At 36.5% G+C, this 12,625-nt stretch overlaps 1 long non-coding RNA gene across 1 annotated transcript in view; it reads right to left on the reverse strand.

Moving 5' to 3' along the window:
• Positions 1-12,625, reverse strand: part of LOC129034051 (uncharacterized) — a 233,291-nt gene that overhangs the window by 37,128 nt on the left and 183,538 nt on the right. The window contains exon 4 of the long non-coding RNA XR_008501743.1: positions 8,116-8,183. This is a non-coding gene — a long non-coding RNA (uncharacterized LOC129034051). The remainder of the gene's footprint in view (positions 1-8,115; positions 8,184-12,625) is intronic.

The raw sequence follows: 12,625 nt of genomic DNA on the forward strand, positions 1-12,625 counted from the left end.
AGGCAATGCATGTGACAGCTGACTCTGGCATAAAAGGCTCACTACCTCCTACTAGAAATTTCCAACAGCATAGCATGTGATTACCTCACTTTGAAATAGAATACGTGGAAACACAATAAATATGCCAGGTTACATATTTATAAACACATACAAAGATAAGCATTTACTGTCACCATGACCTGGCCATTAAAATGTTTTAACTCCTGAATATTACATCCCCTTAAGTAAGATAAAGCCATTAAAGCAATAATTGTGAAGTCATATGATCCTCTCAATGGGTCTCAGGAGGAAACAAGCCAATATAAAATTGGTGTCTATTTTTTTTAATGTAATCCCTATTCTGCTGACTTCGTCCCTATGACCTCAGCCACCAAAGATAACACACCTACTTCACAATTCTAAATGGAAGTCCTCTAATAAGGGTGAAGGGTGACACAAAGACAAAATCTAAAAAAAGAAACCACAAAGACTGCAAAGACAAGGAGTTTCAGCAAATCACCCATTCCCACCCAGGGAAAGAAAAAAACAGAAGTGCCCTCCTTTGTGTGCTATTTTGGTCACATGTGATTAATAGCCTGTCACACTGTCAAGAGAACCCAAACTCGATCAAATCGACACATGGCACCTCTGTACACTAAGGTGGGGCACATTTCTGCACAAAATGTGCCAGAGGGATGCACTGTGTATGTGTATATATATAGAACACATACCTGCCACTTGCATCCCTTGATCCTGAAATACTGCTGAAATTCCTCTCCCTACACATACTCCCAGAGCGTTGTGTGTGTGTGAGTGTGTGTGCGCATTTTTCCATTTCATTCAGCAAGCAGCTGTGAAAGCTGTTATACTGCCTACATAGCATCAGAAAAGGATCTGGTAAGTGTTTAATGAGGGGGAGGTGTGATAAAAGGGATAAGGCAGTTAAATTGGTTAACTTAGAAAAGAATGAGATAAGATAATGAATGTGTTGCCATGGAAACCAGGTCATAGGCATAATCTAATACTGCTCTCTATCTGTAACATTCTATATTCTGAGAAATGGGCAAATCCTATTTTTTTTTTACTTATGACTATTATCTTTAGAGGGATATTAATAGTCTAGTCAGTGTCTTACTTTCCCACTCATTAGTGAAGCAATACATAAGTGAGATACAAACATGCCCTCTAGACTAGAAGAATGCAAAAACCCTTTGTGAATCCTAAAAGGACTCACTATGATTTATTTTTGTTCCTTTTTAAATTGACTGTCACATTTCTCTTTACTTCCCATAAACATCCTATCCTCCAAGCTTGCTCTTTACTAAAATATGCACAGGAGAATGCCCAATAAATTGATACATTTCTGTAAAATTTGGCTCCAAAACCAAATGCACCCCAATGTCTGTATCAAAAGAGCCCTTCAAGCAATCATCCTGGAAGTTCTTGGGCTGGCTGATTCCCCAGGGTGAATATATTTATAACTCCTCCTTTGGCACATGGGAATTAAGGTGACTTTAAAATGCATGCTAAAATACTAAAACATAAATAAAAATGAAAATTTAGGACTCAAAAATGTAAATCTAAATGAAAGATCAGCAGGGGGGCGAGGATGGTACAATACTTATTCACAGCCCTTAATGTCCCATGTGTGCTAGTTGAACTAATGTTTTGAGTGTGACTTCTGGTGGTCAAAGCAAAAAAGAAAGCATGAAATAATAAATAAATGAGTAAACTAAAACATCCCTCGAAATAAGCTAAGCTTTTCTTAGAACTCAGTATTGAAAGAAATTTCTTACTTGGAGGTTCATACATGAACCACTCAGATATATTGTGCACAATAACCCAAATGCAAATGCAAGAATAGGTTTCCTTTTTTTTTCATTTATATATTTTTTTTATTATTATTATACTTGAAGTTTTAGGGTACATGTGCACAATGTGCAGGTTAGTTACATATGTATACATGTGCCATGCTGGTGTGCTGCACCCATTAACTTGCCATTTAGCATTAGGTATATCTCCTAATGCTATCCCTCCCCCCTCTCCCCACCCCACAACAGTCCCCAGAGTGTGATGTTCCCCTTCCTGTGTCCATGTGCTCTCATTGTTCAATTCCCATCTATGAGTGAGAACATGCAGTGTTTGGTTTTTTGTCCTTGCGATAGTTTACTGAGAATGATGATTTCCAGTTTCATCCATGTCCCTACAAAGGACATGAACTCATCATTTTTGATGGCTGCATAGTATTCCATGGTGTATATGCGCCACATTTTCTTATTCCAGTCTATCATTGTTGGACATTTGGGTTGGTTCCAAGTCTTTGCTATTATGAATAGTGCCGCAATAAACATACGTGTGCATGTGTCTTTATAGCAGCATGATTTATAGTCCTTTGGGTATATACCCAGTAATGGGATGGCTGGGTCAAATGGTATTTCTACTTCTAGATCCCTGAGGAATTGCCACACTGACTTCCACAATGGTTGAACTAGTTTACAGTTCCACCAACAGTGTAAAAGTGTTCCTATTTCTCCACATCCTCTCCAGCACCTGTTGTTTCCTGACTTTTTAATGATCACCATTCTAACTGGTGTGAGATGGTATCTCATTGTGGTTTTGATTTGCATTTCTCTGATGGCCAGTGATGATGAGCATTTTTTCATGTGTCTTTTGGCTGCATAAATGTCTTCTTTTGAGAAGTGTCTGTTCATATCCTTCGCCCACTTTTTGATGGGGTTGTTTTTTTCTTGTAAATTTGTTTGAGTTCATTGTAGATTCTGGATATTAGCCCTTTGTCAGATGAGTAGGTTGTGAAAATTTTCTCCCATTTTGTAGGTTGCCTATTGACTCTGATGGTAGTTTCTTTTGCTGTGCAGAAGCTCTTTAGTTTAATTAGATCCCATTTGTCAATTTTGGCTTTTGTTGCCATTGCTTTTGGTGTTTTAGACATGAAGTCCTTGCCCATGCCTAGGTCCTGAATGGTAATGCCTAGGTTTTCTTCTAGGGTTTTTATGGTTTTAGATCTAATGTTTAAGTCTTTAATCCATCTTGAATTGATTTTTGTATAAGGTGTAAGGAAGGGATCCAGTTTTCCCAGCTAGCCAGTTTTCCCAGCACCATTTATTAAATAGGGAATCCTTTCCCCATTGCTTGTTTTTCTCAGGTTTGTCAAAGATCAGATAGTTGTAGATATGCGACGTTATTTCTGAGGGCTTGTTCTGTTCCATTGATCTATATCTCTGTTTTGGTAGCAGTATCATGCTCTTTTGGTTACTGTAGCCTTGTAGTATAGTTTGAAGTCAGGTAGCGTGATGCCTCCAGCTTTGTTCTTTTGGCTTAGGATTGACTTGGCGATGCGGGCTCTTTAATAGGTTTCATTAGGACCTTCAGCCGTGAGACCAAGATGCAAATTATGAACGCAATGTTGAGGGGTGGAGAGAGAGATGTAATGACAGGGAAAAGAAGGGAATAATATGAAGAATTTATGGAGTATTTTTATTTGTCCTGCTTGGTCTAAGAATTACAATACTTTCAAAGAGAAATCCCCCCTATTCACTTCCAAATATCTCTTAATTCAGCTAACCAATAGGTAAGAATTAGAAAGCAGTGTTTTTGTCCTCTGACCTAGAATGCAGATCTACTCTGGGTTTAATGATGATCATGATGATATATGGCCAGATTTACAATCTTTTATGAAAATAGAGGGCTAATTCAAGACTCTCCAACCAATTCCCAGGTGATGGTGTTATTGCAAAGGCATTATTAGAATGAAGCACTCTGGATGTGGTTGTAAAGAGTTAACAGTGCAACTGGGTTATCCTGGAGAACTTGGTCCCATTCAGACTCCAGCAAAGGCAGAAACCATTAATGCTCATCACATCTCCATGGCTTCTCTGCATCTCCCAGCTCCCTTTACAATTAGGTTTGGACTATATAACAAAGTTTAAACCAAAGGAATGTGGGAATAAATGCTGTAAACCCTTAAAAAGTCCACAGTAACCTTCCAGTTACTTTCTTCCCTTGAAATGGCAACCTTAGAGGCCGTATGTTCCAAGTGGGGTGGCTCCATAAAGCAGTAATACGAGCAAGAAATAAACTTAAAGCACATGCTAAGCCACTGATATTTCAGCGTTTAGCTAGTATGAGAGTAGTCATGGATTACCCAAATGACTAATAATATAAGTCATTATATCCCACTATATTGGGATTACCCAAATGACTTAATAATAAGACAGCCAACGAACTGTCTTCACCATACTATCTGTCATTTTTAAATCACGTTTCAATGATTTTATTATAGATATTATATATTTTTAGCTTAAATACTCTTGTAAAAATATAGACAAAAATTTGCAAGATATAACTACTGAACCATCTTTGAATGTATACCCTTACAGACCCAATTTCTCTCTCTCTCTCCTCTCTCTCTCTGCTTCATTGCCCTCTCACCTCATGCCTTCTTAAGACAGAGACATAGAAATATAATTAGAAAGATATATAAACAGTGGATGCCAGATATAAATTAATAAGTAGGTAATAAAGAAGCAGACAGACATCAGGCTTAGATATGCTTCTGTAAGTTTCAGGTGGGCATGTTTTCACATAACCTCAACAGGTGATTGTATAAAGGCAACCCCTGTTAATTTATAAATGTTGGCATTGAGTACTGAGAAGTAAACTGAGATTAGCAGTTAGTGGTAGGAGAGCATTTTAACTCAAATAGTTCTACTTCAAAGCCTGCATCTGAATCACTACTTTCTACTGGCCTGAGTTAATTGATTATCTTTCATTCATTCCCTCAATTTTTCCAACACCAATTGTTGCTTAACTAGTAAAATAAGGGATAAGGTCATTATTGTTTCTTTCCTGTCTCCTGACAACTTGTGCTTCCTTTTCTGTCAATTGCCTTTTTTTTAAGGATTATGTATGTATTTATTGATTTGTAGCAGCTCTTTATAAAGATATTAACGTTGTATCTGCCATATTTGCTCAAAAATATTTTTCCAGTGTTCTTTTTTCTTTTAATTTATAGTGATTTTTATTTCCTTTCAAATCTTTCCTTATAATTTCCATTATAGTTTTAAAGCTCTTGTCACTCCAAACTAACATAAATATGTGCTTATACTTTCCACGTATGCTAATCATTTGTTTCACCATTACATCCTTTGTCTACTTGAGAGTTATGCTTATATAAATGCTTCAAATCCTCCCTAATTTTCTTTCCTTGGTGTTTTCACTTTTCATAGTTTTCCAAACAATATTAGTGAATATCTATGTTTTATCCCATTGATTTGAAGTGCTATCTTTATTATACAGTATATGAATTGTGATGTAGGAGGGAGAGCAGACAATCTTGACAATCTTGACTTGTAAAGAACATGACATTAGTGTTTGTGTTTCATGTATGATGCTGAGTGCTTTGTCAGATATATTTTTATTACATGTATAAACTACTCTTCGAGCCCTATTTTACTTATAATTTACTTTAATCATGAATAGATAGCCATATGTTTTCCCTTACTCACATAATGGATTATTTTAATATACATATATTTTATTAATAAGCCATCATTAAAATTCTGTAATAAAACCTACTTAGCCATAGCACATAATTTCTTTAATATACTGCAGTTCATGCAGTCACCATTTGTTTAGAATTTTGCATTTCCATTTCTAAAAGAAATTGATCTATAGTTTCCTGTAGTTAAGCCAATTATAAGAAAAGAAAGAGGGAAAATTTACCTTTTATTATCAAATATTTCAACTGGCACAAAAATTTTGTGTTATATAATGGTTTGAAAGAACTCATTTCTAAAGCCTTATGGGTCTATCATTTTTTCACTGGTTATTTTTAGATACTTTTAATAATTTCTTTCAAACTCTATTCAGCTTTTTTCCTACTTATTCTATGATTGATTGTTTTTTGTATCAACCTTTAAAGTTATTCTTTCATTCATGTCTTTATCTATATTGGCATATATTGACATAGAATTCTATTTTTTCTGTTAAATGTGTTAAAATGTAAACAAATAATGATTTAGTTGCATCTTCTTGATCATTCCTAATAAACTGTATGGTTATTTATTTTTCTTTCCCTGGTCATGTTTATGAGATTTTGTCTATTTTAGTGGTCTTAAGTCTTTTTTAAAAAACATACAAAAAACCTCTAATATTTATTATTTTATTATTTTCAAATATTATTTCCATTTGTGCTTTATTTCTTCCTTGGATGAACATAATTCAAATACAACCATTAAACACAAATCATTAATCCTATTATTGATTTATCTTTATTCTGTTATCTGCTTAGTATATAAAATATTGCATCCTATCATCTTGACTTTTTCAATTTTTTTTATTTTGTACATTCCTGTGTCATTCATTAGCTAAAGTTTTGTGATTGTTTATTTTCATTTGGATTTTACCATTAGCAATGTAGATTTTGTCCCTGTTGAACATTTTATACTTTTTCATAAAATGTTACTTTTTTATATCAATCCTTTCTATCATGTAAGGACACAACATTTGTCTCCTTTTATCCTTCACCTTCTGCCATGTGAATATGCAGCAAGAGGGCCCTTGCCAGTGCCACACCTTTGATCTTGGACATCTCGGCCTCCAGAACACTGGAGAAAAAATTTATATTCTTTATAAATTGCTCAGTATCAGGTATTCTATTAGAGCAACATAAAATGGACTTAGGTGCCCACTGGAAACTCATATAGTTGAATTTCATGTTACTCTAGGAGTTTTCACATTTACATTTCACACGTTTCATGTTCCTAAACATCTTACAACCACATTATCCTGCAAGACAATGTAAAAGTGTGGGAAATATCAATTAAAATCAAAATGGAAATGCTTTGTGGGCATATATGCCCTGCATACATGTTTGTATACAATTGTATATGTGTGCACACATGTGGGTGAGTTCATGCATACATGTAGTGGGTGTGTGGTCTGCGGCCAAAGATGACCAAAGAGACTGAAAAGTCATCTGACCAATAAGGACTAGGTAAAAAAGATTAACTATCTCCAAGAGCATGTTTATTATCTTCTTGACTCTTTACAAAGGGTCAAAGCCCCGCATAGCAGTGGTAGCAAGATCCCATAAAATATGATGGGCTATCATATTTCCTATGAAGACAGAGGCATATGGGCAGCACAGGGGAGACAAACTCAAGAGATTCAGAAAGACAGGTGAAAGCTAATTTAAATGAAAGTTTGAAATCAAGACTTAATGACAGGATAATCCCTCTAGGAGCTACAGAATTTTGCTTCATATCTTTGTGCATATAGGTTGATAGTGATAATATCTGAAGAAAAAATTATAGCTTGCCTGATCTTTGAATAATCAAATTTGTAACAGTGCTGTGATATTTCTGTCAACTTCATGTAAGATCTCAAAATAATTTCTTCATGTTTAGAGGCTCATGCTGGCTTCCACTATGGACTGCCTGAACCCTGCAAAACCCTCCTCTCCAAGTACTGTGCTCAGCTAGCTCAATTGAGCTGCTAATTCATCTGAGCCAAAGACCCAAAAGGACCTCCCCAACACAGGGTCCTGGCCAACTGCTGGATCCTGGTGACTGAGCTTAGTCAATCATGTGTTTTTAGAAAGAGTGGCAAAACCATACCCTGCCAAAAAGAAGAGGTAAAATCTGGACTTCCTGAAATGTGTTACTGAAACATGCTGTTTTGGAATTCACTATTCCACTGAGAAATTCTCTCTCCTTCCCACACAGAAAGACTCATGAGGGTGGAGAGACTAGGAGCCAGAATCCACCTGCTCCTCACTCATTTATTCAAATTGAAAATAGATCCTAAAGAACTATATGATTTTTTCCCTGGGAAGGTATAAAAATATGTCTCTGTTAAAAGAAGAATCATTTTAATACAGCCTTGGGATGATCACATAGGTTTTTGAAAGTGAGTTCAATTCATCATATTCATTAACAAGTATTTATCTTTCTTATCTTTCTTGGGCAGCCTCCCTTCCACTTTTTATGGCCTACAGCTTGAGCTCACCTGCTCCATCATCATACAGTATCCGGGGGAAAATGCTTAAATACATTTCAGATGTAAATGAGCATCTTGGGAAGGAAGCATCATAAGTAAAGAGCCATCCTCACACACCTGTTGCCTCCTGAGAGCAGTTGCTCCATGGAGTCCACTGTGACCTTGTTGGCAAGTATCCTGATGATCTAGAAGAGGACACAGATTGATGCTAGCCCATCTCACCTGCATCATGCTATTGGCAGCCCAATTCTATACTCTAGCCAGAACTACTTTACATACTAGTCTCTCCTTCTTAATTGTTTTATTACATACACAATGTAGTCAACATGAAAACCAAGAAATATGATAAATAAGGAATAAATGAGGCACAGGTGTTCCCTGCAGGTGTCATCACAGCACAAAATATCAACCCATTAAAGAGGCTCAGCTGCATTACTTTCTCCTCGAACAGATTTTTATGGCCCCTTACACCTACATGTACAAAACAGGAAGAATTGGGAAGTCAGATGTGCATTCCTAGTGCTACCTGATTAGCAGGCCCTTGAGTAAGTAAAGCTTGTGTTTTTCCAGGGAAGTAGCCAAAGAGATACTTTCTTGTGCTTTTCCTGGTGAACCTACAGGCAGCAACCCCACATGTCAAAAGTGCAGACTGATGACATTGCCAAATGTTTCACACAAAGCCTGATGTGCTACCTCTTGTTTGTGTTATCATCCCTCTTCTGCAGTCAGAGCCTGTTCAGAGCTACACAATTCTTCCGTGGTTCCTTGAACCCCAGGCATTGGACAATCCCAATATGCAACTTAATCCCAGTTTTGAAACACCAAGATCAGATTCCAAGATTCTCGTGTAACATGCAGACATGCATGATTATGTGGGCACGTAGTAGGTGTATATATTTACGAGGTACATGAGATGTTTTGATGCAGGGATGCAATGCATAATAATCACATCATGGAGAATGGAGTATCCATCCCCTCAAGCATTTACCCTTTGTGTTACAAACAATCCAATTATACTTGTTTAGTTATTTTTAAATATACAATTACATTATTATTGACTACAGTCACCCTGTTGTGCTCTCAAGTAGGTCTTATTCATTCTTTCTAATCATTGTTTTTGTACCTATTAATCACTCCGAACTCTCCCCAGCCCCGCCCCCACCCCGCCCCGCCCCTACCCTTCCCAGCGTCTGGTAACCATCTGTATTAGTCCGTTCTTATGCTGCTAATGAAGATACCCGAGACTGGGTAATTTATAAAGGAAAGAGGTTTAATTGACTCTCAGTTCAGCATGGCTGAAGAGGCCTCAGGAAACTTATAATCATGGCAGACAGGGAAGCAAACACATCCTTCTTCATGTGGCGGCAGCAAGGAGAAGTGCCGAGCAAAAGGAAGAAAAGCCCCATATAAAACCATCAGATCTTGTGAGAACTTACTATCACAAGAATAGCATGAAAGAAACCATCCCCACGATTCAATTATCTCCCACTGGGCACTTCCCATGACACATGGGGATGATGGGAACTATAATTCAAGATGAGATTTGGGCGGGGACACAGCCAAGGGATATCACCGTCCTTCTACTCTCTATCTCCATAAGTTCAATTGATTTGATTTTTAGATCCCACAAATAACTGAGAACACGTGATGTTTCAGAACATGCAATGTTTTTTTTCTCTGCCTGGCTTTTTTTCACTTAACATAATGATCTCCACTTCCTTCCAGTTGTTGCAAATGACTGGATCTCACTCTTTTTTGTGGCTAAACAGTACTCCATTGTGTATAAGTACCACATTTTCTTTCTCTATTCATCTGTTGATGGACACTTAGGTTGCTTCCAAATCTTGGCTACTGTGAACAGAGCTGCAAAAAACATGGGAGTGCAGATAAGTCTTTGATATACTGATTTCCTTTCTTCTGGGTATATACTCAGCAGTGGGATTACTGGATCATATGGTAGCTCAATTTAGTTTTCTGAGGAAACTCCAAACTGTTCTCCATAGTGATTGTACTAATTTACATTCCTACCAATAGCATATGAGGGTTCCCTATTCTCCATATCTTTGCCAGGATGTGTCATTGCCTGTCTTTTGGGGATAGAAGTCATTTTGTTATAACTGGTGTGAGATGATATCTCATTGTATTTCATTGTAGTTTTGATTTTCATTTCTCTGATGATCAACGATTCTCTGATTAATGATGTTGAGCACTTTTTCATATGCCTATTTTCCATTTGTAGGTCTTCTTTTCAAAAATGTCTATTCAAATATTTTGCCCATATTTTTATTAGGTTATTAGATTTTTTCCTATAGAGTTGTTTGAGCTCCTTATATATTCTGGTTATTAATCCCTTGTCAGATAGGTATTTGCAAGTATTTTCTGTCATTCTTTGCATAATGTCTCTTCACTTTGCATGATCATGCTTTACCTAGATAGTAATGTGCATGGCGGTTTCTACCATCCACTCTGCCAGCTGTGGCTAGTTAGAGTGCCAGGTTAATAAGACCAAGGTCTCTCAATTTCCATTTCCAAGGAGTTTCTAGAGAGGATGCTGATTCAGGTCTCTAAGATTTGTGAGAAATATTCATATAGGTATTTAGCACAGATGCTTCAAGGAAAAACTTCACGTTATGTGGAGGATGTTAACACTTTAGCCTCAATGTTCCTCCAACTGAGATGCTGTGGATCCACACATCTATAAGAAACATATTAATCCTCTCATGGAATCTATTTCTCCATCTTGACTAAGGGGCTTAGATAGGGCAAATATAGCTAGGTCAAATTAAAGTGTAACTAGAATTCATGTAACTGGAATGATTAATGGAAAGTTTTACCTCCCTCTGGTCTTGGATGGTGAGACATGTTTTCACACAGAGCATAAGATAATGAGAATTTCTAATCTGGACTCTCCTCATTATTAAAGCACATCACTCAGAATTACCTCAGAAGGGAACCTTCCATGAATGAAGCCTTATGTCACTAAAGTCATTAATATTACTTGTTTCGGGCATGAATGAGACCACTACATAAATTTTGCTTTGAAAAATGGGGAAGAAGGGAAAAACAAAAACTCAGCATGTTGTTCTTATGTTGGTTATTATGATCAGCAGCAGCACCAACAATGAGTGAGCTCTGAAATTAATAAACATAAATGCAGAAAATATAAACAGCCAGAGCTATCTTCAGCCAAAGATCAATCAAGCAGCAATCTCCTGACATTGTGCAACTCCAGGGGTATGCCTCAGAGTGGATTGATTGCTTGCTTTTTGGAGGCATTCTTCCTGTTTGAGAAGGAACTATAGGATAATCATCAGACAGGTGTTTGCAGCCTGAAATGGGGTCTCTCTATAGCTTGGTTTTGTTTTGTTTGTACAACTCCTCAGTAAAAGTTACCAAGAAGGTATAAAATGACACCGCACAGCTCTATTGCACCATAGTATTCAGGAAATCAAAGTGCTGTATGTTATAAGACATAGAAAGGAAATGAGAGGCATTTGCAACAGTGTGGATTCAAACCCCAGCATTGAGGCTCTGCTCTTACAAGCAATTTTTTCAGGTCAAATTTTAATCAAAGAAAGTAGCCCACTTAAAGTTTGTTTAACAACACTAGGTGATCAGTATATCTAGAATGATCAGACAAAATGCCAGCACTCTGTCAAGCTACAGCTGCTTGCTGTCTTTCCCCAGGTTGTCTTGAAAAAGAAATCAGGAAATGTAAGTTGAGGCTTCCTAGGAAGATAATTTGCATTGTGATATTTAATTGCCAAAAAACAGCTATTTCAGAAACCTATAGAGAGAATTTTAGATGTATAGTGAAAAAGGAAAATAAGCAGGCTAGGAACTTGTTTGTCACAATTCCAACATTCAGGATCATATAGTTAATTTAGAAATGAAAGGACTGAGACCCAGAAAAGAGAAATCTGAAAGATGCAGAACTAAAGCTGTTGGAAATTTAGAATACAAATTGAAAAGAAATGAATGAAGTTTATTTAAAAACTATCTATCAGAGTGGCTAAAATGAAAAAGACAATACTAAGTGAGTGTAGCAATGTGGAAAAACTGGAACTTTCATAGCATATGCTGCTAGTGGTAGTGTATATTGGTACAACCATTTTGGAAAACTGTTTCATGATATCTACTAAAGTTGAGCAAGTGCTTATTCTATGACCCAGCAATTCCACTCTTAGGAAAGTATACAGAAGAAATGTATAAACATGTTCACCAAAAGGCACGTACTAGACTGTTCAGAACATCATTATTTGTAACTGTCAAAAACTGAAAACCCTCCAAAGTCCATTAAAAAGAGGCTAATAAATTGTAATAATCACACAATGAAATACTATGCAGTAATAATAATGAATAAACAACTACACATAGCAACATGGATAAAACTTATTTATGTATCATTGAGTAAAGTAAGTTTGAAACAAAAGATTACATAACATAATGCTATTTATACAAAATTCAAAATCAAGCATAACTAATCTCTGGTGTTAAGAGACTGAATATTTGTGGACACCAGAGAGACTTTTGGAAATCTAATAAGGTTGAATTTTTTAAACTGAGTATTGCTTACATGAATATGCTCAGTTGGTGACGAGTCATCAAGCTACACACTTAAAATTTG

The sequence above is a fragment of the Pongo pygmaeus genome, chromosome 2, assembly GCF_028885625.2.
Source record: "Pongo pygmaeus isolate AG05252 chromosome 2, NHGRI_mPonPyg2-v2.0_pri, whole genome shotgun sequence".
Lineage (NCBI taxonomy): Eukaryota > Metazoa > Chordata > Mammalia > Primates > Hominidae > Pongo > Pongo pygmaeus.